At 49.9% G+C, this 24,122-nt stretch overlaps 42 non-coding genes across 42 annotated transcripts; all 42 read left to right on the top strand.

Moving 5' to 3' along the window:
• The first annotated feature begins 159 nt into the window (after nt 1–159).
• trnar-acg (transfer RNA arginine (anticodon ACG)) lies at nt 160–232 on the top strand. The gene has a single exon. It is a non-coding gene; the product is annotated as a tRNA-Arg (tRNA).
• An 849-nt stretch (nt 233–1,081) lies between these two features.
• trnar-acg (transfer RNA arginine (anticodon ACG)) lies at nt 1,082–1,154 on the top strand. Its single transcript has one exon. It is a non-coding gene; the product is annotated as a tRNA-Arg (tRNA).
• Nucleotides 1,155–1,704: 550 nt separating this feature from the next.
• trnah-gug (transfer RNA histidin (anticodon GUG)) lies at nt 1,705–1,776 on the top strand. The gene has a single exon. It is a non-coding gene; the product is annotated as a tRNA-His (tRNA).
• A 235-nt stretch (nt 1,777–2,011) lies between these two features.
• On the top strand, nt 2,012–2,084 carry trnar-acg (transfer RNA arginine (anticodon ACG)). Its single transcript has one exon. It is a non-coding gene; the product is annotated as a tRNA-Arg (tRNA).
• Nucleotides 2,085–2,634: 550 nt separating this feature from the next.
• trnah-gug (transfer RNA histidin (anticodon GUG)) lies at nt 2,635–2,706 on the top strand. Its single transcript has one exon. It is a non-coding gene; the product is annotated as a tRNA-His (tRNA).
• A 235-nt stretch (nt 2,707–2,941) lies between these two features.
• Nucleotides 2,942–3,014, top strand: trnar-acg (transfer RNA arginine (anticodon ACG)). Its single transcript has one exon. It is a non-coding gene; the product is annotated as a tRNA-Arg (tRNA).
• An 856-nt stretch (nt 3,015–3,870) lies between these two features.
• trnar-acg (transfer RNA arginine (anticodon ACG)) lies at nt 3,871–3,943 on the top strand. The gene has a single exon. It is a non-coding gene; the product is annotated as a tRNA-Arg (tRNA).
• A 542-nt stretch (nt 3,944–4,485) lies between these two features.
• On the top strand, nt 4,486–4,557 carry trnah-gug (transfer RNA histidin (anticodon GUG)). Its single transcript has one exon. It is a non-coding gene; the product is annotated as a tRNA-His (tRNA).
• Nucleotides 4,558–4,792: 235 nt separating this feature from the next.
• On the top strand, nt 4,793–4,865 carry trnar-acg (transfer RNA arginine (anticodon ACG)). The gene has a single exon. It is a non-coding gene; the product is annotated as a tRNA-Arg (tRNA).
• Nucleotides 4,866–5,415: 550 nt separating this feature from the next.
• On the top strand, nt 5,416–5,487 carry trnah-gug (transfer RNA histidin (anticodon GUG)). Its single transcript has one exon. It is a non-coding gene; the product is annotated as a tRNA-His (tRNA).
• Nucleotides 5,488–5,722: 235 nt separating this feature from the next.
• trnar-acg (transfer RNA arginine (anticodon ACG)) lies at nt 5,723–5,795 on the top strand. The gene has a single exon. It is a non-coding gene; the product is annotated as a tRNA-Arg (tRNA).
• Nucleotides 5,796–6,345: 550 nt separating this feature from the next.
• On the top strand, nt 6,346–6,417 carry trnah-gug (transfer RNA histidin (anticodon GUG)). Its single transcript has one exon. It is a non-coding gene; the product is annotated as a tRNA-His (tRNA).
• A 235-nt stretch (nt 6,418–6,652) lies between these two features.
• On the top strand, nt 6,653–6,725 carry trnar-acg (transfer RNA arginine (anticodon ACG)). The gene has a single exon. It is a non-coding gene; the product is annotated as a tRNA-Arg (tRNA).
• Nucleotides 6,726–7,262: 537 nt separating this feature from the next.
• On the top strand, nt 7,263–7,334 carry trnah-gug (transfer RNA histidin (anticodon GUG)). Its single transcript has one exon. It is a non-coding gene; the product is annotated as a tRNA-His (tRNA).
• A 227-nt stretch (nt 7,335–7,561) lies between these two features.
• trnar-acg (transfer RNA arginine (anticodon ACG)) lies at nt 7,562–7,634 on the top strand. Its single transcript has one exon. It is a non-coding gene; the product is annotated as a tRNA-Arg (tRNA).
• A 529-nt stretch (nt 7,635–8,163) lies between these two features.
• trnah-gug (transfer RNA histidin (anticodon GUG)) lies at nt 8,164–8,235 on the top strand. The gene has a single exon. It is a non-coding gene; the product is annotated as a tRNA-His (tRNA).
• Nucleotides 8,236–8,470: 235 nt separating this feature from the next.
• trnar-acg (transfer RNA arginine (anticodon ACG)) lies at nt 8,471–8,543 on the top strand. Its single transcript has one exon. It is a non-coding gene; the product is annotated as a tRNA-Arg (tRNA).
• Nucleotides 8,544–9,080: 537 nt separating this feature from the next.
• trnah-gug (transfer RNA histidin (anticodon GUG)) lies at nt 9,081–9,152 on the top strand. Its single transcript has one exon. It is a non-coding gene; the product is annotated as a tRNA-His (tRNA).
• A 227-nt stretch (nt 9,153–9,379) lies between these two features.
• On the top strand, nt 9,380–9,452 carry trnar-acg (transfer RNA arginine (anticodon ACG)). The gene has a single exon. It is a non-coding gene; the product is annotated as a tRNA-Arg (tRNA).
• Nucleotides 9,453–10,288: 836 nt separating this feature from the next.
• Nucleotides 10,289–10,361, top strand: trnar-acg (transfer RNA arginine (anticodon ACG)). Its single transcript has one exon. It is a non-coding gene; the product is annotated as a tRNA-Arg (tRNA).
• An 857-nt stretch (nt 10,362–11,218) lies between these two features.
• Nucleotides 11,219–11,291, top strand: trnar-acg (transfer RNA arginine (anticodon ACG)). The gene has a single exon. It is a non-coding gene; the product is annotated as a tRNA-Arg (tRNA).
• Nucleotides 11,292–11,839: 548 nt separating this feature from the next.
• Nucleotides 11,840–11,911, top strand: trnah-gug (transfer RNA histidin (anticodon GUG)). Its single transcript has one exon. It is a non-coding gene; the product is annotated as a tRNA-His (tRNA).
• A 235-nt stretch (nt 11,912–12,146) lies between these two features.
• Nucleotides 12,147–12,219, top strand: trnar-acg (transfer RNA arginine (anticodon ACG)). The gene has a single exon. It is a non-coding gene; the product is annotated as a tRNA-Arg (tRNA).
• A 550-nt stretch (nt 12,220–12,769) lies between these two features.
• Nucleotides 12,770–12,841, top strand: trnah-gug (transfer RNA histidin (anticodon GUG)). The gene has a single exon. It is a non-coding gene; the product is annotated as a tRNA-His (tRNA).
• A 235-nt stretch (nt 12,842–13,076) lies between these two features.
• Nucleotides 13,077–13,149, top strand: trnar-acg (transfer RNA arginine (anticodon ACG)). Its single transcript has one exon. It is a non-coding gene; the product is annotated as a tRNA-Arg (tRNA).
• Nucleotides 13,150–14,005: 856 nt separating this feature from the next.
• On the top strand, nt 14,006–14,078 carry trnar-acg (transfer RNA arginine (anticodon ACG)). Its single transcript has one exon. It is a non-coding gene; the product is annotated as a tRNA-Arg (tRNA).
• An 856-nt stretch (nt 14,079–14,934) lies between these two features.
• On the top strand, nt 14,935–15,007 carry trnar-acg (transfer RNA arginine (anticodon ACG)). Its single transcript has one exon. It is a non-coding gene; the product is annotated as a tRNA-Arg (tRNA).
• An 849-nt stretch (nt 15,008–15,856) lies between these two features.
• trnar-acg (transfer RNA arginine (anticodon ACG)) lies at nt 15,857–15,929 on the top strand. The gene has a single exon. It is a non-coding gene; the product is annotated as a tRNA-Arg (tRNA).
• Nucleotides 15,930–16,479: 550 nt separating this feature from the next.
• trnah-gug (transfer RNA histidin (anticodon GUG)) lies at nt 16,480–16,551 on the top strand. The gene has a single exon. It is a non-coding gene; the product is annotated as a tRNA-His (tRNA).
• Nucleotides 16,552–16,786: 235 nt separating this feature from the next.
• trnar-acg (transfer RNA arginine (anticodon ACG)) lies at nt 16,787–16,859 on the top strand. The gene has a single exon. It is a non-coding gene; the product is annotated as a tRNA-Arg (tRNA).
• Nucleotides 16,860–17,703: 844 nt separating this feature from the next.
• On the top strand, nt 17,704–17,776 carry trnar-acg (transfer RNA arginine (anticodon ACG)). Its single transcript has one exon. It is a non-coding gene; the product is annotated as a tRNA-Arg (tRNA).
• A 550-nt stretch (nt 17,777–18,326) lies between these two features.
• trnah-gug (transfer RNA histidin (anticodon GUG)) lies at nt 18,327–18,398 on the top strand. The gene has a single exon. It is a non-coding gene; the product is annotated as a tRNA-His (tRNA).
• Nucleotides 18,399–18,633: 235 nt separating this feature from the next.
• Nucleotides 18,634–18,706, top strand: trnar-acg (transfer RNA arginine (anticodon ACG)). Its single transcript has one exon. It is a non-coding gene; the product is annotated as a tRNA-Arg (tRNA).
• A 537-nt stretch (nt 18,707–19,243) lies between these two features.
• Nucleotides 19,244–19,315, top strand: trnah-gug (transfer RNA histidin (anticodon GUG)). Its single transcript has one exon. It is a non-coding gene; the product is annotated as a tRNA-His (tRNA).
• A 227-nt stretch (nt 19,316–19,542) lies between these two features.
• trnar-acg (transfer RNA arginine (anticodon ACG)) lies at nt 19,543–19,615 on the top strand. The gene has a single exon. It is a non-coding gene; the product is annotated as a tRNA-Arg (tRNA).
• Nucleotides 19,616–20,157: 542 nt separating this feature from the next.
• trnah-gug (transfer RNA histidin (anticodon GUG)) lies at nt 20,158–20,229 on the top strand. The gene has a single exon. It is a non-coding gene; the product is annotated as a tRNA-His (tRNA).
• A 235-nt stretch (nt 20,230–20,464) lies between these two features.
• On the top strand, nt 20,465–20,537 carry trnar-acg (transfer RNA arginine (anticodon ACG)). The gene has a single exon. It is a non-coding gene; the product is annotated as a tRNA-Arg (tRNA).
• Nucleotides 20,538–21,393: 856 nt separating this feature from the next.
• trnar-acg (transfer RNA arginine (anticodon ACG)) lies at nt 21,394–21,466 on the top strand. Its single transcript has one exon. It is a non-coding gene; the product is annotated as a tRNA-Arg (tRNA).
• Nucleotides 21,467–22,315: 849 nt separating this feature from the next.
• Nucleotides 22,316–22,388, top strand: trnar-acg (transfer RNA arginine (anticodon ACG)). Its single transcript has one exon. It is a non-coding gene; the product is annotated as a tRNA-Arg (tRNA).
• A 550-nt stretch (nt 22,389–22,938) lies between these two features.
• On the top strand, nt 22,939–23,010 carry trnah-gug (transfer RNA histidin (anticodon GUG)). The gene has a single exon. It is a non-coding gene; the product is annotated as a tRNA-His (tRNA).
• A 227-nt stretch (nt 23,011–23,237) lies between these two features.
• Nucleotides 23,238–23,310, top strand: trnar-acg (transfer RNA arginine (anticodon ACG)). The gene has a single exon. It is a non-coding gene; the product is annotated as a tRNA-Arg (tRNA).
• A 542-nt stretch (nt 23,311–23,852) lies between these two features.
• On the top strand, nt 23,853–23,924 carry trnah-gug (transfer RNA histidin (anticodon GUG)). The gene has a single exon. It is a non-coding gene; the product is annotated as a tRNA-His (tRNA).
• The last annotated feature ends 198 nt before the right edge of the window (nt 23,925–24,122 follow it).

Genomic DNA, 24,122 nt, shown 5'->3' with positions numbered 1-24,122 from the left:
TTCTCCCCCTCGTGTCTGTTTAAAAAGAGCCTTTAGATATATGTAGTCTCGGTTAGTAAACCTGTGAAAGAGGAAGACCACTGTCTGCCGTTTCCCCGTCACTTCTTTCGCTCCAAGCGAGTGTCGTGGGTCGGTGACATGGCATGCAGCATACACATCGGGCCAGTGGCGCAATGGATAACGCGTCTGACTACGGATCAGAAGATTCCAGGTTTGACTCCTGGCTGGCTCGAGCATCCATTTAACCAATTCTGTATTTGGGCGATGAGGGAAAGATGTCTGTTGAGCGTAGCGCGCCAAAGTAAAACAACAGGCCTTATGACGTTTTGGCCAAAGCTCCTACTTTGATTCCGCACCGTTGCGCAGATACCCAGAAGGAAGCGCCCGAATGAACGTTTTGCTGCAGCAGGTATCGAAAGAGCCTTGGAAAAGGGAATGCTTTTCTTCACCGGTTTGGAAAAGAAGAAAAAAAGAGAAGAAAAAGCTGGCTGTGGCGTAACCTTAAAAGGATTTGACGCAAACGAGAGAAAATGCATGTGCTTCCGCACCGTTCTTGTAAAATGCTCAACAATCTTGTCATAAACACATCAAAAATGGACGCCCCTTGAAATGTGCCAAAGAAAACAAGGTGGAAAATGCCTTGTTTGCAAATTAGGACAGCTTCGACAAAGGGAGAGAGGCTGGCAACTTATGTGTGTAGCTCATTCGTGTGGCACAGCACAGGTCACAACACCCGTGGCCACCACCTCTCGTGTGTCCTGCGACAAGCGGCGAGCCGTGATCGTATAGTGGTTAGTACTCTGCGTTGTGGTCGCAGCAACCCCGGTTCGAATCTGGGTCATGGCACATTTTTCGTTGTGCAGACAAGGGACGTTGCGCGCCGTGCCTGTACGCTACACGCGACCAGTGCCATGCGCATAGCTACTCCCCCTCGTGTCTGTTTAAAAAGAGCCTTTAGATATATGTAGTCTCGGTTAGTAAACCTGTGAAAGAGGAAGACCACTGTCTGCCGTTTCCCTGTCACTTCTTTCGCTCCAAGCGAGTGTCTTGGGTCGGTGACATTGCATGCAGCATACACCTCGGGCCAGTGGCGCAATGGATAACGCGTCTGACTACGGATCAGAAGATTCCAGGTTCAACTCCTGGCTGGCTCGAGCATCCATTTAACCAATTCTGTATTTAGGCGATGAGGGAAAGATGTCTGTCAAGCAGTTGAGCGTAGCGCGCCAAAGTAAAACAACAGGCATTATGACGTTTTCACCAAAGCTCCTACTTTGATTCCGCACCGTTGCGCAGATACCCAGAAGGAAGCGCCCGAATGAACGTTTTGCTGCAGCAGGTATCGAAAGAGCCTTGGAAAAGGGAATGCTTTTCTTCACCGGTTTGGAAAAGAAGAAAAAAAGAGAAGAAAAAGCTGGCTGTGGCGTAACCTTAAAAGGATTTGACGCAAACGAGAGAAAATGCATGTGCTTCCGCACCGTTCTTGTAAAATGCTCAACAATCTTGTCATAAACACATCAAAAATGGACGCCCCTTGAAATGTGCCAAAGAAAACAAGGTGGAAAATGCCTTGTTTGCAAATTAGGACAGCTTCGACAAAGGGAGAGAGGCTGGCAACTTATGTGTGTAGCTCATTCGTGTGGCACAGCACAGGTCACAACACCCGTGGCCACCACCTCTCGTGTGTCCTGCGACAAGCGGCGAGCCGTGATCGTATAGTGGTTAGTACTCTGCGTTGTGGTCGCAGCAACCCCGGTTCGAATCCGGGTCACGGCACATTTTTCGTTGTGCAGACAAGGGACGTTGCGCGCCGTGCCTGTACGCTACACGCGACCAGTGCCATGCGCATAGCTACTCCCCCTCGTGTCTGTTTAAAAAGAGCCTTTAGATATATGTAGTCTCGGTTAGTAAACCTGTGAAAGAGGAAGACCACTGTCTGCCGTTTCCCTGTCACTTCTTTCGCTCCAAGCGAGTGTCTTGGGTCGGTGACATTGCATGCAGCATACACCTCGGGCCAGTGGCGCAATGGATAACGCGTCTGACTACGGATCAGAAGATTCCAGGTTCAACTCCTGGCTGGCTCGAGCATCCATTTAACCAATTCTGTATTTAGGCGATGAGGGAAAGATGTCTGTCAAGCAGTTGAGCGTAGCGCGCCAAAGTAAAACAACAGGCATTATGACGTTTTCACCAAAGCTCCTACTTTGATTCCGCACCGTTGCGCAGATACCCAGAAGGAAGCGCCCGAATGAACGTTTTGCTGCAGCAGGTATCGAAAGAGCCTTGGAAAAGGGAATGCTTTTCTTCACCGGTTTGGAAAAGAAGAAAAAAAGAGAAGAAAAAGCTGGCTGTGGCGTAACCTTAAAAGGATTTGACGCAAACGAGAGAAAATGCATGTGCTTCCGCACCGTTCTTGTAAAATGCTCAACAATCTTGTCATAAACACATCAAAAATGGACGCCCCTTGAAATGTGCCAAAGAAAACAAGGTGGAAAATGCCTTGTTTGCAAATTAGGACAGCTTCGACAAAGGGAGAGAGGCTGGCAACTTATGTGTGTAGCTCATTCGTGTGGCACAGCACAGGTCACAACACCCGTGGCCACCACCTCTCGTGTGTCCTGCGACAAGCGGCGAGCCGTGATCGTATAGTGGTTAGTACTCTGCGTTGTGGTCGCAGCAACCCCGGTTCGAATCCGGGTCACGGCACATTTTTCGTTGTGCAGACAAGGGACGTTGCGCGCCGTGCCTGTACGCTACACGCGACCAGTGCCATGCGCATAGCTACTCCCCCTCGTGTCTGTTTAAAAAGAGCCTTTAGATATATGTAGTCTCGGTTAGTAAACCTGTGAAAGAGGAAGACCACTGTCTGCCGTTTCCCTGTCACTTCTTTCGCTCCAAGCGAGTGTCTTGGGTCGGTGACATTGCATGCAGCATACACCTCGGGCCAGTGGCGCAATGGATAACGCGTCTGACTACGGATCAGAAGATTCCAGGTTCAACTCCTGGCTGGCTCGAGCATCCATTTAACCAATTCTGTATTTGGGCGATGAGGGAAAGATGTCTGTCAAGCAGTTGAGCGTAGCGCGCCAAAGTAAAACAACAGGCATTATGACGTTTTCACCAAAGCTCCTACTTTGATTCCGCACCGTTGCGCAGATACCCAGAAGGAAGCGCCCGAATGAACGTTTTGCTGCAGCAGGTATCGAAAGAGCCTTGGAAAAGGAAATGCTTTTCTTCACCGGTTTGGAAAAGAAGAAAAAAAGAGAAGAAAAAGCTGGCTGTGGCGTAACCCTACAAGGATTTGACGCAAACGAGAGAAAATGCATGTGCTTCCGCACCGTTCTTGTAAAATGCTCAACAATCTTGTCATAAACACATCAAAAATGGACGCCCCTTGAAATGTGCCAAAGAAAACAAGGTGGAAAATGCCTTGTTTGCAAATTAGGACAGCTTCGACAAAGGGAGAGAGGCTGGCAACTTATGTGTGTAGCTCATTCGTGTGGCACAGCACAGGTCACAACACCCGTGGCCACCACCTCTCGTGTGTCCTGCGACAAGCGGCGAGCCGTGATCGTATAGTGGTTAGTACTCTGCGTTGTGGTCGCAGCAACCCGGTTCGAATCCGGGTCACGGCACATTTTTCGTTGTGCAGACAAGGGACGTTGCGCGCCGTGCCTGTACGCTACGCGCGACCAGTGCCATGCGCATAGCTTCTCCCCCTCGTGTCTGTTTAAAAAGAGCCTTTAGATATATGTAGTCTCGGTTAGTAAACCTGTGAAAGAGGAAGACCACTGTCTGCCGTTTCCCCGTCACTTCTTTCGCTCCAAGCGAGTGTCGTGGGTCGGTGACATGGCATGCAGCATACACATCGGGCCAGTGGCGCAATGGATAACGCGTCTGACTACGGATCAGAAGATTCCAGGTTTGACTCCTGGCTGGCTCGAGCATCCATTTAACCAATTCTGTATTTGGGCGATGAGGGAAAGATGTCTGTTGAGCGTAGCGCGCCAAAGTAAAACAACAGGCCTTATGACGTTTTGGCCAAAGCTCCTACTTTGATTCCGCACCGTTGCGCAGATACCCAGAAGGAAGCGCCCGAATGAACGTTTTGCTGCAGCAGGTATCGAAAGAGCCTTGGAAAAGGGAATGCTTTTCTTCACCGGTTTGGAAAAGAAGAAAAAAAGAGAAGAAAAAGCTGGCTGTGGCGTAACCTTAAAAGGATTTGACGCAAACGAGAGAAAATGCATGTGCTTCCGCACCGTTCTTGTAAAATGCTCAACAATCTTGTCATAAACACATCAAAAATGGACGCCCCTTGAAATGTGCCAAAGAAAACAAGGTGGAAAATGCCTTGTTTGCAAATTAGGACAGCTTCGACAAAGGGAGAGAGGCTGGCAACTTATGTGTGTAGCTCATTCGTGTGGCACAGCACAGGTCACAACACCCGTGGCCACCACCTCTCGTGTGTCCTGCGACAAGCGGCGAGCCGTGATCGTATAGTGGTTAGTACTCTGCGTTGTGGTCGCAGCAACCCCGGTTCGAATCCGGGTCACGGCACATTTTTCGTTGTGCAGACAAGGGACGTTGCGCGCCGTGCCTGTACGCTACACGCGACCAGTGCCATGCGCATAGCTACTCCCCCTCGTGTCTGTTTAAAAAGAGCCTTTAGATATATGTAGTCTCGGTTAGTAAACCTGTGAAAGAGGAAGACCACTGTCTGCCGTTTCCCTGTCACTTCTTTCGCTCCAAGCGAGTGTCTTGGGTCGGTGACATTGCATGCAGCATACACCTCGGGCCAGTGGCGCAATGGATAACGCGTCTGACTACGGATCAGAAGATTCCAGGTTCAACTCCTGGCTGGCTCGAGCATCCATTTAACCAATTCTGTATTTAGGCGATGAGGGAAAGATGTCTGTCAAGCAGTTGAGCGTAGCGCGCCAAAGTAAAACAACAGGCATTATGACGTTTTCACCAAAGCTCCTACTTTGATTCCGCACCGTTGCGCAGATACCCAGAAGGAAGCGCCCGAATGAACGTTTTGCTGCAGCAGGTATCGAAAGAGCCTTGGAAAAGGGAATGCTTTTCTTCACCGGTTTGGAAAAGAAGAAAAAAAGAGAAGAAAAAGCTGGCTGTGGCGTAACCTTAAAAGGATTTGACGCAAACGAGAGAAAATGCATGTGCTTCCGCACCGTTCTTGTAAAATGCTCAACAATCTTGTCATAAACACATCAAAAATGGACGCCCCTTGAAATGTGCCAAAGAAAACAAGGTGGAAAATGCCTTGTTTGCAAATTAGGACAGCTTCGACAAAGGGAGAGAGGCTGGCAACTTATGTGTGTAGCTCATTCGTGTGGCACAGCACAGGTCACAACACCCGTGGCCACCACCTCTCGTGTGTCCTGCGACAAGCGGCGAGCCGTGATCGTATAGTGGTTAGTACTCTGCGTTGTGGTCGCAGCAACCCCGGTTCGAATCCGGGTCACGGCACATTTTTCGTTGTGCAGACAAGGGACGTTGCGCGCCGTGCCTGTACGCTACACGCGACCAGTGCCATGCGCATAGCTACTCCCCCTCGTGTCTGTTTAAAAAGAGCCTTTAGATATATGTAGTCTCGGTTAGTAAACCTGTGAAAGAGGAAGACCACTGTCTGCCGTTTCCCTGTCACTTCTTTCGCTCCAAGCGAGTGTCTTGGGTCGGTGACATTGCATGCAGCATACACCTCGGGCCAGTGGCGCAATGGATAACGCGTCTGACTACGGATCAGAAGATTCCAGGTTCAACTCCTGGCTGGCTCGAGCATCCATTTAACCAATTCTGTATTTAGGCGATGAGGGAAAGATGTCTGTCAAGCAGTTGAGCGTAGCGCGCCAAAGTAAAACAACAGGCATTATGACGTTTTCACCAAAGCTCCTACTTTGATTCCGCACCGTTGCGCAGATACCCAGAAGGAAGCGCCCGAATGAACGTTTTGCTGCAGCAGGTATCGAAAGAGCCTTGGAAAAGGGAATGCTTTTCTTCACCGGTTTGGAAAAGAAGAAAAAAAGAGAAGAAAAAGCTGGCTGTGGCGTAACCTTAAAAGGATTTGACGCAAACGAGAGAAAATGCATGTGCTTCCGCACCGTTCTTGTAAAATGCTCAACAATCTTGTCATAAACACATCAAAAATGGACGCCCCTTGAAATGTGCCAAAGAAAACAAGGTGGAAAATGCCTTGTTTGCAAATTAGGACAGCTTCGACAAAGGGAGAGAGGCTGGCAACTTATGTGTGTAGCTCATTCGTGTGGCACAGCACAGGTCACAACACCCGTGGCCACCACCTCTCGTGTGTCCTGCGACAAGCGGCGAGCCGTGATCGTATAGTGGTTAGTACTCTGCGTTGTGGTCGCAGCAACCCCGGTTCGAATCCGGGTCACGGCACATTTTTCGTTGTGCAGACAAGGGACGTTGCGCGCCGTGCCTGTACGCTACACGCGACCAGTGCCATGCGCATAGCTACTCCCCCTCGTGTCTGTTTAAAAAGAGCCTTTAGATATATGTAGTCTCGGTTAGTAAACCTGTGAAAGAGGAAGACCACTGTCTGCCGTTTCCCTGTCACTTCTTTCGCTCCAAGCGAGTGTCTTGGGTCGGTGACATTGCATGCAGCATACACCTCGGGCCAGTGGCGCAATGGATAACGCGTCTGACTACGGATCAGAAGATTCCAGGTTCAACTCCTGGCTGGCTCGAGCATCCATTTAACCAATTCTGTATTTGGGCGATGAGGGAAAGATGTCTGTCAAGCAGTTGAGCGTAGCGCGCCAAAGTAAAACAACAGGCATTATGACGTTTTCACCAAAGCTCCTACTTTGATTCCGCACCGTTGCGCAGATACCCAGAAGGAAGCGCCCGAATGAACGTTTTGCTGCAGCAGGTATCGAAAGAGCCTTGGAAAAGGAAATGCTTTTCTTCACCGGTTTGGAAAAGAAGAAAAAAAGAGAAGAAAAAGCTGGCTGTGGCGTAACCCTACAAGGATTTGACGCAAACGAGAGAAAATGCATGTGCTTCCGCACCGTTCTTGTAAAATGCTCAACAATCTTGTCATAAACACATCAAAAATGGACGCCCCTTGAAATGTGCCAAAGAAAACAAGGTGGAAAATGCCTTGTTTGCAAATTAGGACAGCTTCGACAAAGGGAGAGAGGCTGGCAACTTATGTGTGTAGCACAGCACAGGTCACAACACCCGTGGCCACCACCTCTCGTATGTCCTGCGACAAGCGGCGAGCCGTGATCGTATAGTGGTTAGTACTCTGCGTTGTGGTCGCAGCAACCCCGGTTCGAATCCGGGTCACGGCACATTTTTCGTTGTGCAGACAAGGGACGTTGCGCGCCGTGCCTGTACGCTACACGCGACCAGTGCCATGCGCATAGCTACTCCCCCTCGTGTCTGTTTAAAAAGAGCCTTACATATATGTAGTCTCGGTTAGTAAACCTGTGAAAGAGGAAGATCACTGTCTGCCGTTTCCCCATCACTTCTTTCGCTCCAAGCGAGTGTCTTGGGTCGGTGACATGGCATGCACCTCGGGACAGTGGCGCAATGGATAACGCGTCTGACTACGGATCAGAAGATTCCAGGTTCGACTCCTGGCTGGCTCGAGCATCCATTTAACCAATTCTGTATTTGGGCGATGAGGGAAAGATGTCTGTTGAGCGTAGCGCGCCAAAGTAAAACAACAGGCCTTATGACGTTTTGGCCAAAGCTCCTACTTTGATTCCGCACCGTTGCGCAGATACCCAGAAGGAAGCGCCCGAATGAACGTTTTGCTGCAGCAGGTATCGAAAGAGCCTTGGAAAAGGGAATGCTTTTCTTCACCGGTTTGGAAAAGAAGAAAAAGCTGGCTGTGGCGTAACCCTACAAGGATTTGACGCAAACGAGAGAAAATGCATGTGCTTCCGCACCGTTCTTGTAAAATGCTCAACAATCTTGTCATAAACACATCAAAAATGGACGCCCCTTGAAATGTGCCAAAGAAAACAAGGTGGAAAATGCCTTGTTTGCAAATTAGGACAGCTTCGACAAAGGGAGAGAGGCTGGCAACTTATGTGTGTAGCTCATTCGTGTGGCACAGCACAGGTCACAACACCCGTGGCCACCACCTCTCGTGTGTCCTGCGACAAGCGGCGAGCCGTGATCGTATAGTGGTTAGTACTCTGCGTTGTGGTCGCAGCAACCCCGGTTCGAATCCGGGTCACGGCACATTTTTCGTTGTGCAGACAAGGGACGTTGCGCGCCGTGCCTGTACGCTACACGCGACCAGTGCCATGCGCATAGCTACTCCCCCTCGTGTCTGTTTAAAAAGAGCCTTTAGATATATGTAGTCTCGGTTAGTAAACCTGTGAAAGAGGAAGACCACTGTCTGCCGTTTCCCTGTCACTTCTTTCGCTCCAAGCGAGTGTCTTGGGTCGGTGACATTGCATGCAGCATACACCTCGGGCCAGTGGCGCAATGGATAACGCGTCTGACTACGGATCAGAAGATTCCAGGTTCAACTCCTGGCTGGCTCGAGCATCCATTTAACCAATTCTGTATTTGGGCGATGAGGGAAAGATGTCTGTCAAGCAGTTGAGCGTAGCGCGCCAAAGTAAAACAACAGGCATTATGACGTTTTCACCAAAGCTCCTACTTTGATTCCGCACCGTTGCGCAGATACCCAGAAGGAAGCGCCCGAATGAACGTTTTGCTGCAGCAGGTATCGAAAGAGCCTTGGAAAAGGAAATGCTTTTCTTCACCGGTTTGGAAAAGAAGAAAAAAAGAGAAGAAAAAGCTGGCTGTGGCGTAACCCTACAAGGATTTGACGCAAACGAGAGAAAATGCATGTGCTTCCGCACCGTTCTTGTAAAATGCTCAACAATCTTGTCATAAACACATCAAAAATGGACGCCCCTTGAAATGTGCCAAAGAAAACAAGGTGGAAAATGCCTTGTTTGCAAATTAGGACAGCTTCGACAAAGGGAGAGAGGCTGGCAACTTATGTGTGTAGCACAGCACAGGTCACAACACCCGTGGCCACCACCTCTCGTATGTCCTGCGACAAGCGGCGAGCCGTGATCGTATAGTGGTTAGTACTCTGCGTTGTGGTCGCAGCAACCCTGGTTCGAATCCGGGTCACGGCACATTTTTCGTTGTGCAGACAAGGGACGTTGCGCGCCGTGCCTGTACGCTACACGCGACCAGTGCCATGCGCATAGCTACTCCCCCTCGTGTCTGTTTAAAAAGAGCCTTACATATATGTAGTCTCGGTTAGTAAACCTGTGAAAGAGGAAGATCACTGTCTGCCGTTTCCCCATCACTTCTTTCGCTCCAAGCGAGTGTCTTGGGTCGGTGACATGGCATGCACCTCGGGACAGTGGCGCAATGGATAACGCGTCTGACTACGGATCAGAAGATTCCAGGTTCGACTCCTGGCTGGCTCGAGCATCCATTTAACCAATTCTGTATTTGGGCGATGAGGGAAAGATGTCTGTTGAGCGTAGCGCGCCAAAGTAAAACAACAGGCCTTATGACGTTTTGGCCAAAGCTCCTACTTTGATTCCGCACCGTTGCGCAGATACCCAGAAGGAAGCGCCCGAATGAACGTTTTGCTGCAGCAGGTATCGAAAGAGCCTTGGAAAAGGGAATGCTTTTCTTCACCGGTTTGGAAAAGAAGAAAAAGCTGGCTGTGGCGTAACCCTACAAGGATTTGACGCAAACGAGAGAAAATGCATGTGCTTCCGCACCGTTCTTGTAAAATGCTCAACAATCTTGTCATAAACACATCAAAAATGGACGCCCCTTGAAATGTGCCAAAGAAAACAAGGTGGAAAATGCCTTGTTTGCAAATTAGGACAGCTTCGACAAAGGGAGAGAGGCTGGCAACTTATGTGTGTAGCTCATTCGTGTGGCACAGCACAGGTCACAACACCCGTGGCCACCACCTCTCGTGTGTCCTGCGACAAGCGGCGAGCCGTGATCGTATAGTGGTTAGTACTCTGCGTTGTGGTCGCAGCAACCCCGGTTCGAATCCGGGTCAGGGCACATTTTTCGTTGTGCAGACAAGGGACGTTGCGCGCCGTGCCTGTACGCTACACGCGACCAGTGCCTTGCGCATAGCTACTCCCCCTCGTGTCTGTTTAAAAAGAGCCTTTAGATATATGTAGTCTCGGTTAGTAAACCTGTGAAAGAGGAAGACCACTGTCTGCCGTTTCCCCGTCACTTCTTTCGCTCCAAGCGAGTGTCGTGGGTCGGTGACATGGCATGCAGCATACACATCGGGCCAGTGGCGCAATGGATAACGCGTCTGACTACGGATCAGAAGATTCCAGGTTCGACTCCTGGCTGGCTCGAGCATCCATTTAACCAATTCTGTATTTGGGCGATGAGGGAAAGATGTCTGTCAAGCAGTTGAGCGTAGCGCGCCAAAGTAAAACAACAGGCATTATGACGTTTTCACCAAAGCTCCTACTTTGATTCCGCACAGTTGCGCAGATACCCAGAAGGAAGCGCCCGAATGAACGTTTTGCTGCAGCAGGTATCGAAAGAGCCTTGGAAAAGGGAATGCTTTTCTTCACCGGTTTGGAAAAGAAGAAAAAAAGAGAAGAAAAAGCTGGCTGTGGCGTAACCCTACAAGGATTTGACGCAAACGAGAGAAAATGCATGTGCTTCCGCACCGTTCTTGTAAAATGCTCAACAATCTTGTCATAAACACATCAAAAATGGACGCCCCTTGAAATGTGCCAAAGAAAACAAGGTGGAAAATGCCTTGTTTGCAAATTAGGACAGCTTCGACAAAGGGAGAGAGGCTGGCAACTTATGTGTGTAGCTCATTCGTGTGGCACAGCACAGGTCACAACACCCGTGGCCACCACCTCTCGTGTGTCCTGCGACAAGCGGCGAGCCGTGATCGTATAGTGGTTAGTACTCTGCGTTGTGGTCGCAGCAACCCCGGTTCGAATCCGGGTCAGGGAACATTTTTCGTTGTGCAGACAAGGGACGTTGCGCGCCGTGCCTGTACGCTACACGCGACCAGTGCCTTGCGCATAGCTACTCCCCCTCGTGTCTGTTTAAAAAGAGCCTTTAGATATATGTAGTCTCGGTTAGTAAACCTGTGAAAGAGGAAGACCACTGTCTGCCGTTTCCCCGTCACTTCTTTCGCTCCAAGCGAGTGTCGTGGGTCGGTGACATGGCATGCAGCATACACATCGGGCCAGTGGCGCAATGGATAACGCGTCTGACTACGGATCAGAAGATTCCAGGTTCGACTCCTGGCTGACTCGAGCATCCATTTAACCAATTCTGTATTTGGGCGATGAGGGAAAGATGTCTGTCAAGCAGTTGAGCGTAGCGCGCCAAAGTAAAACAACAGGCATTATGACGTTTTCACCAAAGCTCCTACTTTGATTCCGCACCGTTGCGCAGATACCCAGAAGGAAGCACCCGAATGAACGTTTTGCTGCAGCAGGTATCGAAAGAGCCTTGGAAAAGGGAATGCTTTTCTTCACCGGTTTGGAAAAGAAGAAAAAGAGAAGAAAAAGCTGGCTGTGGCGTAACCCTACAAGGATTTGACGCAAACGAGAGAAAATGCATGTGCTTCCGCACCGTTCTTGTAAAATGCTCAACAATCTTGTCATAAACACATCAAAAATGGACGCCCCTTGAAATGTGCCAAAGAAAACAAGGTGGAAAATGCCTTGTTTGCAAATTAGGACAGCTTCGACAAAGGGAGAGAGGCTGGCAACTTATGTGTGTAGCTCATTCGTGTGGCACAGCACAGGTCACAACACCCGTGGCCACCACCTCTCGTGTGTCCTGCGACAAGCGGCGAGCCGTGATCGTATAGTGGTTAGTACTCTGCGTTGTGGTCGCAGCAACCCCGGTTCGAATCCGGGTCACGGCACATTTTTCGTTGTGCAGACAAGGGACGTTGCGCGCCGTGCCTGTACGCTACACGCGACCAGTGCCATGCGCATAGCTACTCCCCCTCGTGTCTGTTTAAAAAGAGCCTTTAGATATATGTAGTCTCGGTTAGTAAACCTGTGAAAGAGGAAGACCACTGTCTGCCGTTTCCCCGTCACTTCTTTCGCTCCAAGCGAGTGTCGTGGGTCGGTGACATGGCATGCAGCATACACCTCGGGCCAGTGGCGCAATGGATAACGCGTCTGACTACGGATCAGAAGATTCCAGGTTCGACTCCTGGCTGGCTCGAGCATCCATTTAACCAATTCTGTATTTGGGCGATGAGGGAAAGATGTCTGTCAAGCAGTTGAGCGTAGCGCGCCAAAGTAAAACAACAGGCATTATGACGTTTTCACCAAAGCTCCTACTTTGATTCCGCACCGTTGCGCAGATACCCAGAAGGAAGCGCCCGAATGAACGTTTTGCTGCAGCAGGTATCGAAAGAGCCTTGGAAAAGGAAATGCTTTTCTTCACCGGTTTGGAAAAGAAGAAAAAAAGAGAAGAAAAAGCTGGCTGTGGCGTAACCCTACAAGGATTTGACGCAAACGAGAGAAAATGCATGTGCTTCCGCACCGTTCTTGTAAAATGCTCAACAATCTTGTCATAAACACATCAAAAATGGACGCCCCTTGAAATGTGCCAAAGAAAACAAGGTGGAAAATGCCTTGTTTGCAAATTAGGACAGCTTCGACAAAGGGAGAGAGGCTGGCAACTTATGTGTGTAGCTCATTCGTGTGGCACAGCACAGGTCACAACACCCGTGGCCACCACCTCTTGTGTGTCCTGCGACAAGCGGCGAGCCGTGATCGTATAGTGGTTAGTACTCTGCGTTGTGGTCGCAGCAACCCCGGTTCGAATCCGGGTCACGGCACATTTTTCGTTGTGCAGACAAGGGACGTTGCGCGCCGTGCCTGTACGCTACACGCGACCAGTGCCATGCGCATAGCTACTCCCCCTCGTGTCTGTTTAAAAAGAGCCTTTAGATATATGTAGTCTCGGTTAGTAAACCTGTGAAAGAGGAAGACCACTGTCTGCCGTTTCCCCGTCACTTCTTTCGCTCCAAGCGAGTGTCGTGGGTCGGTGACATGGCATGCAGCATACACCTCGGGCCAGTGGCGCAATGGATAACGCGTCTGACTACGGATCAGAAGATTCCAGGTTCGACTCCTGGCTGGCTCGAGCATCCATTTAACCAATTCTGTATTTGGGCGATGAGGGAAAGATGTCTGTCAAGCAGTTGAGCGTAGCGCGCCAAAGTAAAACAACAGGCATTATGACGTTTTCACCAAAGCTCCTACTTTGATTCCGCACCGTTGCGCAGATACCCAGAAGGAAGCGCCCGAATGAACGTTTTGCTGCAGCAGGTATCGAAAGAGCCTTGGAAAAGGGAATGCTTTTCTTCACCGGTTTGGAAAAGAAGAAAAAAAGAGAAGAAAAAGCTGGCTGTGGCGTAACCCTACAAGGATTTGACGCAAACGAGAGAAAATGCATGTGCTTCCGCACCGTTCTTGTAAAATGCTCAACAATCTTGTCATAAACACATCAAAAATGGACGCCCCTTGAAATGTGCCAAAGAAAACAAGGTGGAAAATGCCTTGTTTGCAAATTAGGACAGCTTCGACAAAGGGAGAGAGGCTGGCAACTTATGTGTGTAGCTCATTCGTGTGGCACAGCACAGGTCACAACACCCGTGGCCACCACCTCTCGTGTGTCCTGCGACAAGCGGCGAGCCGTGATCGTATAGTGGTTAGTACTCTGCGTTGTGGTCGCAGCAACCCGGTTCGAATCCGGGTCACGGCACATTTTTCGTTGTGCAGACAAGGGACGTTGCGCGCCGTGCCTGTACGCTACACGCGACCAGTGCCATGCGCATAGCTACTCCCCCTCGTGTCTGTTTAAAAAGAGCCTTTAGATATGTGTAGTCTCGGTTAGTAAACCTGTGAAAGAGGAAGACCACTGTCTGCCGTTTCCCCGTCACTTCTTTCGCTCCAAGCGAGTGTCGTGGGTCGGTGACATGGCATGCAGCATACACCTCGGGCCAGTGGCGCAATGGATAACGCGTCTGACTACGGATCAGAAGATTCCAGGTTCGACTCCTGGCTGGCTCGAGCATCCATTTAACCAATTCTGTATTTGGGCGATGAGGGAAAGATGTCTGTCAAGCAGTTGAGCGTAGCGCGCCAAAGTAAAACAACAGGCATTATGACGTTTTCACCAAAGCTCCTACTTTGATTCCGCACCGTTGCGCAGATACCCAGAAGGAAGCGCCCGAATGAACGTTTTGCTGCAGCAGGTATCGAAAGAGCCTTGGAAAAGGGAATGCTTTTCTTCACCGGTTTGGAAAAGAAGAAAAAAAGAGAAGAAAAAGCTGGCTGTGGCGTAACCCTACAAGGATTTGACGCAAACGAGAGAAAATGCATGTGCTTCCGCACCGTTCTTGTAAAATGCTCAACAATCTTGTCATAAACACATCAAAAATGGACGCCCCTTGAAATGTGCCAAAGAAAACAAGGTGGAAAATGCCTTGTTTGCAAATTAGGACAGCTTCGACAAAGGGAGAGAGGCTGGCAACTTATGTGTGTAGCTCATTCGTGTGGCACAGCACAGGTCACAACACCCGTGGCCACCACCTCTCGTGTGTCCTGCGACAAGCGGCGAGCCGTGATCGTATAGTGGTTAGTACTCTGCGTTGTGGTCGCAGCAACCCGGTTCGAATCCGGGTCACGGCACATTTTTCGTTGTGCAGACAAGGGACGTTGCGCGCCGTGCCTGTACGCTACGCGCGACCAGTGCCATGCGCATAGCTTCTCCCCCTCGTGTCTGTTTAAAAAGAGCCTTTAGATATATGTAGTCTCGGTTAGTAAACCTGTGAAAGAGGAAGACCACTGTCTGCCGTTTCCCCGTCACTTCTTTCGCTCCAAGCGAGTGTCGTGGGTCGGTGACATGGCATGCAGCATACACATCGGGCCAGTGGCGCAATGGATAACGCGTCTGACTACGGATCAGAAGATTCCAGGTTTGACTCCTGGCTGGCTCGAGCATCCATTTAACCAATTCTGTATTTGGGCGATGAGGGAAAGATGTCTGTTGAGCGTAGCGCGCCAAAGTAAAACAACAGGCCTTATGACGTTTTGGCCAAAGCTCCTACTTTGATTCCGCACCGTTGCGCAGATACCCAGAAGGAAGCGCCCGAATGAACGTTTTGCTGCAGCAGGTATCGAAAGAGCCTTGGAAAAGGGAATGCTTTTCTTCACCGGTTTGGAAAAGAAGAAAAAAAGAGAAGAAAAAGCTGGCTGTGGCGTAACCTTAAAAGGATTTGACGCAAACGAGAGAAAATGCATGTGCTTCCGCACCGTTCTTGTAAAATGCTCAACAATCTTGTCATAAACACATCAAAAATGGACGCCCCTTGAAATGTGCCAAAGAAAACAAGGTGGAAAATGCCTTGTTTGCAAATTAGGACAGCTTCGACAAAGGGAGAGAGGCTGGCAACTTATGTGTGTAGCTCATTCGTGTGGCACAGCACAGGTCACAACACCCGTGGCCACCACCTCTCGTGTGTCCTGCGACAAGCGGCGAGCCGTGATCGTATAGTGGTTAGTACTCTGCGTTGTGGTCGCAGCAACCCCGGTTCGAATCTGGGTCATGGCACATTTTTCGTTGTGCAGACAAGGGACGTTGCGCGCCGTGCCTGTACGCTACACGCGACCAGTGCCATGCGCATAGCTACTCCCCCTCGTGTCTGTTTAAAAAGAGCCTTTAGATATATGTAGTCTCGGTTAGTAAACCTGTGAAAGAGGAAGACCACTGTCTGCCGTTTCCCTGTCACTTCTTTCGCTCCAAGCGAGTGTCTTGGGTCGGTGACATTGCATGCAGCATACACCTCGGGCCAGTGGCGCAATGGATAACGCGTCTGACTACGGATCAGAAGATTCCAGGTTCAACTCCTGGCTGGCTCGAGCATCCATTTAACCAATTCTGTATTTAGGCGATGAGGGAAAGATGTCTGTCAAGCAGTTGAGCGTAGCGCGCCAAAGTAAAACAACAGGCATTATGACGTTTTCACCAAAGCTCCTACTTTGATTCCGCACCGTTGCGCAGATACCCAGAAGGAAGCGCCCGAATGAACGTTTTGCTGCAGCAGGTATCGAAAGAGCCTTGGAAAAGGAAATGCTTTTCTTCACCGGTTTGGAAAAGAAGAAAAAAAGAGAAGAAAAAGCTGGCTGTGGCGTAACCCTACAAGGATTTGACGCAAACGAGAGAAAATGCATGTGCTTCCGCACCGTTCTTGTAAAATGCTCAACAATCTTGTCATAAACACATCAAAAATGGACGCCCCTTGAAATGTGCCAAAGAAAACAAGGTGGAAAATGCCTTGTTTGCAAATTAGGACAGCTTCGACAAAGGGAGAGAGGCTGGCAACTTATGTGTGTAGCTCATTCGTGTGGCACAGCACAGGTCACAATACCCGTGGCCACCACCTCTCGTGTGTCATGCGACAAGCGGCGAGCCGTGATCGTATAGTGGTTAGTACTCTGCGTTGTGGTCGCAGCAACCCCGGTTCAAATCCGGGTCACGGCACATTTTTCGTTGTGCAGACAAGGGACGTTGCGCGCCGTGCCTGTACGCTACACGCGACCAGTGCCATGCGCATAGCTACTCCCCCTCGTGTCTGTTTAAAAAGAGCCTTTAGATATATGTAGTCTCGGTTAGTAAACCTGTGAAAGAGGAAGACCACTGTCTGCCGTTTCCCTGTCACTTCTTTCGCTCCAAGCGAGTGTCTTGGGTCGGTGACATGGCATAAGGCATGCACCTCGGGCCAGTGGCGCAATGGATAACGCGTCTGACTACGGATCAGAAGATTCCAGGTTCGACTCCTGGCTGGCTCGAGCATCCATTTAACCAATTCTGTATTTGGGCGATGAGGGAAAGATGTCTGTCAAGCAGTTGAGCGTAGCGCGCCAAAGTAAAACAACAGGCCTTATGACGTTTTGGCCAAAGCTCCTACTTTGATTCCGCACTGTTGCGCAGATACCCAGAAGGAAGCGCCCGAATGAACGTTTTGCTGCAGCAGGTATCGAAAGAGCCTTGGAAAAGGGAATGCTTTTCTTCACCGGTTTGGAAAAGAAGAAAAAAAGAGAAGAAAAAGCTGGCTGTGGCGTAACCCTACAAGGATTTGACGCAAACGAGAGAAAATGCATGTGCTTCCGCACCGTTCTTGTAAAATGCTCAACAATCTTGTCATAAACACATCAAAAATGGACGCCCCTTGAAATGTGCCAAAGAAAACAAGGTGGAAAATGCCTTGTTTGCAAATTAGGACAGCTTCGACAAAGGGAGAGAGGCTGGCAACTTATGTGTGTAGCACAGCACAGGTCACAACACCCGTGGCCACCACCTCTCGTATGTCCTGCAACAAGCGGCGAGCCGTGATCGTATAGTGGTTAGTACTCTGCGTTGTGGTCGCAGCAACCCCGGTTCGAATCCGGGTCAAGGCCCATTTTTCGTTGTGCAGACAAGGGACGTTGCGCGCCGTGCCTGTACGCTACACGCGACCAGTGCCATGCGCATAGCTACTCCCCCTCGTGTCTGTTTAAAAAGAGCCTTTAGATATATGTAGTCTCGGTTAGTAAACCTGTGAAAGAGGAAGACCACTGTCTGCCGTTTCCCTGTCACTTCTTTCGCTCCAAGCGAGTGTCTTGGGTCGGTGACATTGCATGCAGCATACACCTCGGGCCAGTGGCGCAATGGATAACGCGTCTGACTACGGATCAGAAGATTCCAGGTTCAACTCCTGGCTGGCTCGAGCATCCATTTAACCAATTCTGTATTTAGGCGATGAGGGAAAGATGTCTGTCAAGCAGTTGAGCGTAGCGCGCCAAAGTAAAACAACAGGCATTATGACGTTTTCACCAAAGCTCCTACTTTGATTCCGCACCGTTGCGCAGATACCCAGAAGGAAGCGCCCGAATGAACGTTTTGCTGCAGCAGGTATCGAAAGAGCCTTGGAAAAGGGAATGCTTTTCTTCACCGGTTTGGAAAAGAAGAAAAAAAGAGAAGAAAAAGCTGGCTGTGGCGTAACCTTAAAAGGATTTGACGCAAACGAGAGAAAATGCATGTGCTTCCGCACCGTTCTTGTAAAATGCTCAACAATCTTGTCATAAACACATCAAAAATGGACGCCCCTTGAAATGTGCCAAAGAAAACAAGGTGGAAAATGCCTTGTTTGCAAATTAGGACAGCTTCGACAAAGGGAGAGAGGCTGGCAACTTATGTGTGTAGCTCATTCGTGTGGCACAGCACAGGTCACAACACCCGTGGCCACCACCTCTCGTGTGTCCTGCGACAAGCGGCGAGCCGTGATCGTATAGTGGTTAGTACTCTGCGTTGTGGTCGCAGCAACCCCGGTTCGAATCCGGGTCACGGCACATTTTTCGTTGTGCAGACAAGGGACGTTGCGCGCCGTGCCTGTACGCTACACGCGACCAGTGCCATGCGCATAGCTACTCCCCCTCGTGTCTGTTTAAAAAGAGCCTTTAGATATATGTAGTCTCGGTTAGTAAACCTGTGAAAGAGGAAGACCACTGTCTGCCGTTTCCCTGTCACTTCTTTCGCTCCAAGCGAGTGTCTTGGGTCGGTGACATTGCATGCAGCATACACCTCGGGCCAGTGGCGCAATGGATAACGCGTCTGACTACGGATCAGAAGATTCCAGGTTCAACTCCTGGCTGGCTCGAGCATCCATTTAACCAATTCTGTATTTGGGCGATGAGGGAAAGATGTCTGTCAAGCAGTTGAGCGTAGCGCGCCAAAGTAAAACAACAGGCATTATGACGTTTTCACCAAAGCTCCTACTTTGATTCCGCACCGTTGCGCAGATACCCAGAAGGAAGCGCCCGAATGAACGTTTTGCTGCAGCAGGTATCGAAAGAGCCTTGGAAAAGGAAATGCTTTTCTTCACCGGTTTGGAAAAGAAGAAAAAAAGAGAAGAAAAAGCTGGCTGTGGCGTAACCCTACAAGGATTTGACGCAAACGAGAGAAAATGCATGTGCTTCCGCACCGTTCTTGTAAAATGCTCAACAATCTTGTCATAAACACATCAAAAATGGACGCCCCTTGAAATGTGCCAAAGAAAACAAGGTGGAAAATGCCTTGTTTGCAAATTAGGACAGCTTCGACAAAGGGAGAGAGGCTGGCAACTTATGTGTGTAGCACAGCACAGGTCACAACACCCGTGGCCACCACCTCTCGTATGTCCTGCGACAAGCGGCGAGCCGTGATCGTATAGTGGTTAGTACTCTGCGTTGTGGTCGCAGCAACCCCGGTTCGAATCCGGGTCACGGCACATTTTTCGTTGTGCAGACAAGGGACGTTGCGCGCCGTGCCTGTACGCTACACGCGACCAGTGCCATGCGCATAGCTACTCCCCCTCGTGTCTGTTTAAAAAGAGCCTTACATATATGTAGTCTCGGTTAGTAAACCTGTGAAAGAGGAAGATCACTGTCTGCCGTTTCCCCATCACTTCTTTCGCTCCAAGCGAGTGTCTTGGGTCGGTGACATGGCATGCACCTCGGGACAGTGGCGCAATGGATAACGCGTCTGACTACGGATCAGAAGATTCCAGGTTCGACTCCTGGCTGGCTCGAGCATCCATTTAACCAATTCTGTATTTGGGCGATGAGGGAAAGATGTCTGTTGAGCGTAGCGCGCCAAAGTAAAACAACAGGCCTTATGACGTTTTGGCCAAAGCTCCTACTTTGATTCCGCACCGTTGCGCAGATACCCAGAAGGAAGCGCCCGAATGAACGTTTTGCTGCAGCAGGTATCGAAAGAGCCTTGGAAAAGGAAATGCTTTTCTTCACCGGTTTGGAAAAGAAGAAAAAAAGAGAAGAAAAAGCTGGCTGTGGCGTAACCCTACAAGGATTTGACGCAAACGAGAGAAAATGCATGTGCTTCCGCACCGTTCTTGTAAAATGCTCAACAATCTTGTCATAAACACATCAAAAATGGACGCCCCTTGAAATGTGCCAAAGAAAACAAGGTGGAAAATGCCTTGTTTGCAAATTAGGACAGCTTCGACAAAGGGAGAGAGGCTGGCAACTTATGTGTGTAGCTCATTCGTGTGGCACAGCACAGGTCACAACACCCGTGGCCACCACCTCTTGTGTGTCCTGCGACAAGCGGCGAGCCGTGATCGTATAGTGGTTAGTACTCTGCGTTGTGGTCGCAGCAACCCCGGTTCGAATCCGGGTCACGGCACATTTTTCGTTGTGCAGACAAGGGACGTTGCGCGCCGTGCCTGTACGCTACACGCGACCAGTGCCATGCGCATAGCTACTCCCCCTCGTGTCTGTTTAAAAAGAGCCTTTAGATATATGTAGTCTCGGTTAGTAAACCTGTGAAAGAGGAAGACCACTGTCTGCCGTTTCCCCGTCACTTCTTTCGCTCCAAGCGAGTGTCGTGGGTCGGTGACATGGCATGCAGCATACACCTCGGGCCAGTGGCGCAATGGATAACGCGTCTGACTACGGATCAGAAGATTCCAGGTTCGACTCCTGGCTGGCTCGAGCATCCATTTAACCAATTCTGTATTTGGGCGATGAGGGAAAGATGTCTGTCAAGCAGTTGAGCGTAGCGCGCCAAAGTAAAACAACAGGCATTATGACGTTTTCACCAAAGCTCCTACTTTGATTCCGCACCGTTGCGCAGATACCCAGAAGGAAGCGCCCGAATGAACGTTTTGCTGCAGCAGGTATCGAAAGAGCCTTGGAAAAGGGAATGCTTTTCTTCACCGGTTTGGAAAAGAAGAAAAAAAGAGAAGAAAAAGCTGGCTGTGGCGTAACCCTACAAGGATTTGACGCAAACGAGAGAAAATGCATGTGCTTCCGCACCGTTCTTGTAAAATGCTCAACAATCTTGTCATAAACACATCAAAAATGGACGCCCCTTGAAATGTGCCAAAGAAAACAAGGTGGAAAATGCCTTGTTTGCAAATTAGGACAGCTTCGACAAAGGGAGAGAGGCTGGCAACTTATGTGTGTAGCTCATTCGTGTGGCACAGCACAGGTCACAACACCCGTGGCCACCACCTCTCGTGTGTCCTGCGACAAGCGGCGAGCCGTGATCGTATAGTGGTTAGTACTCTGCGTTGTGGTCGCAGCAACCCGGTTCGAATCCGGGTCACGGCACATTTTTCGTTGTGCAGACAAGGGACGTTGCGCGCCGTGCCTGTACGCTACGCGCGACCAGTGCCATGCGCATAGCTTCTCCCCCTCGTGTCTGTTTAAAAAGAGCCTTTAGATATATGTAGTCTCGGTTAGTAAACCTGTGAAAGAGGAAGACCACTGTCTGCCGTTTCCCCGTCACTTCTTTCGCTCCAAGCGAGTGTCGTGGGTCGGTGACATGGCATGCAGCATACACATCGGGCCAGTGGCGCAATGGATAACGCGTCTGACTACGGATCAGAAGATTCCAGGTTTGACTCCTGGCTGGCTCGAGCATCCATTTAACCAATTCTGTATTTGGGCGATGAGGGAAAGATGTCTGTTGAGCGTAGCGCGCCAAAGTAAAACAACAGGCCTTATGACGTTTTGGCCAAAGCTCCTACTTTGATTCCGCACCGTTGCGCAGATACCCAGAAGGAAGCGCCCGAATGAACGTTTTGCTGCAGCAGGTATCGAAAGAGCCTTGGAAAAGGGAATGCTTTTCTTCACCGGTTTGGAAAAGAAGAAAAAAAGAGAAGAAAAAGCTGGCTGTGGCGTAACCTTAAAAGGATTTGACGCAAACGAGAGAAAATGCATGTGCTTCCGCACCGTTCTTGTAAAATGCTCAACAATCTTGTCATAAACACATCAAAAATGGACGCCCCTTGAAATGTGCCAAAGAAAACAAGGTGGAAAATGCCTTGTTTGCAAATTAGGACAGCTTCGACAAAGGGAGAGAGGCTGGCAACTTATGTGTGTAGCTCATTCGTGTGGCACAGCACAGGTCACAACACCCGTGGCCACCACCTCTCGTGTGTCCTGCGACAAGCGGCGAGCCGTGATCGTATAGTGGTTAGTACTCTGCGTTGTGGTCGCAGCAACCCCGGTTCGAATCTGGGTCATGGCACATTTTTCGTTGTGCAGACAAGGGACGTTGCGCGCCGTGCCTGTACGCTACACGCGACCAGTGCCATGCGCATAGCTACTCCCCCTCGTGTCTGTTTAAAAAGAGCCTTTAGATATATGTAGTCTCGGTTAGTAAACCTGTGAAAGAGGAAGACCACTGTCTGCCGTTTCCCTGTCACTTCTTTCGCTCCAAGCGAGTGTCTTGGGTCGGTGACATTGCATGCAGCATACACCTCGGGCCAGTGGCGCAATGGATAACGCGTCTGACTACGGATCAGAAGATTCCAGGTTCAACTCCTGGCTGGCTCGAGCATCCATTTAACCAATTCTGTATTTAGGCGATGAGGGAAAGATGTCTGTCAAGCAGTTGAGCGTAGCGCGCCAAAGTAAAACAACAGGCATTATGACGTTTTCACCAAAGCTCCTACTTTGATTCCGCACCGTTGCGCAGATACCCAGAAGGAAGCGCCCGAATGAACGTTTTGCTGCAGCAGGTATCGAAAGAGCCTTGGAAAAGGAAATGCTTTTCTTCACCGGTTTGGAAAAGAAGAAAAAAAGAGAAGAAAAAGCTGGCTGTGGCGTAACCCTACAAGGATTTGACGCAAACGAGAGAAAATGCATGTGCTTCCGCACCGTTCTTGTAAAATGCTCAACAATCTTGTCATAAACACATCAAAAATGGACGCCCCTTGAAATGTGCCAAAGAAAACAAGGTGGAAAATGCCTTGTTTGCAAATTAGGACAGCTTCGACAAAGGGAGAGAGGCTGGCAACTTATGTGTGTAGCTCATTCGTGTGGCACAGCACAGGTCACAATACCCGTGGCCACCACCTCTCGTGTGTCATGCGACAAGCGGCGAGCCGTGATCGTATAGTGGTTAGTACTCTGCGTTGTGGTCGCAGCAACCCCGGTTCGAATCCGGGTCACGGCACATTTTTCGTTGTGCAGACAAGGGACGTTGCGCGCCGTGCCTGTACGCTACACGCGACCAGTGCCATGCGCATAGCTACTCCCCCTCGTGTCTGTTTAAAAAGAGCCTTACATATATGTAGTCTCGGTTAGTAAACCTGTGAAAGAGGAAGATCACTGTCTGCCGTTTCCCCATCACTTCTTTCGCTCCAAGCGAGTGTCTTGGGTCGGTGACATGGCATGCACCTCGGGACAGTGGCGCAATGGATAACGCGTCTGACTACGGATCAGAAGATTCCAGGTTCGACTCCTGGCTGGCTCGAGCATCCATTTAACCAATTCTGTATTTGGGCGATGAGGGAAAGATGTCTGTTGAGCGTAGCGCGCCAAAGTAAAACAACAGGCCTTATGACGTTTTGGCCAAAGCTCCTACTTTGATTCCGCACCGTTGCGCAGATACCCAGAAGGAAGCGCCCGAATGAACGTTTTGCTGCAGCAGGTATCGAAAGAGCCTTGGAAAAGGAAATGCTTTTCTTCACCGGTTTGGAAAAGAAGAAAAAAAGAGAAGAAAAAGCTGGCTGTGGCGTAACCCTACAAGGATTTGACGCAAACGAGAGAAAATGCATGTGCTTCCGCACCGTTCTTGTAAAATGCTCAACAATCTTGTCATAAACACATCAAAAATGGACGCCCCTTGAAATGTGCCAAAGAAAACAAGGTGGAAAATGCCTTGTTTGCAAATTAGGACAGCTTCGACAAAGGGAGAGAGGCTGGCAACTTATGTGTGTAGCTCATTCGTGTGGCACAGCACAGGTCACAACACCCGTGGCCACCACCTCTTGTGTGTCCTGCGACAAGCGGCGAGCCGTGATCGTATAGTGGTTAGTACTCTGCGTTGTGGTCGCAGCAACCCCGGTTCGAATCCGGGTCACGGCACATTTTTCGTTGTGCAGACAAGGGACGTTGCGCGCCGTGCCTGTACGCTACACGCGACCAGTGCCATGCGCATAGCTACTCCCCCTCGTGTCTGTTTAAAAAGAGCCTTTAGATATATGTAGTCTCGGTTAGTAAACCTGTGAAAGAGGAAGACCACTGTCTGCCGTTTCCCCGTCACTTCTTTCGCTCCAAGCGAGT

The sequence above is a fragment of the Hypomesus nipponensis genome, chromosome 5 (assembly GCF_054491055.1).
Source record: "Hypomesus nipponensis isolate SF chromosome 5, ASM5449105v1, whole genome shotgun sequence".
NCBI classification, from domain to species: Eukaryota; Metazoa; Chordata; class Actinopteri; order Osmeriformes; family Osmeridae; genus Hypomesus; species Hypomesus nipponensis.
The sequence above is the reverse complement of the archived record's forward strand: the minus strand, read 5'-3'. Positions and strand labels throughout refer to the sequence as shown.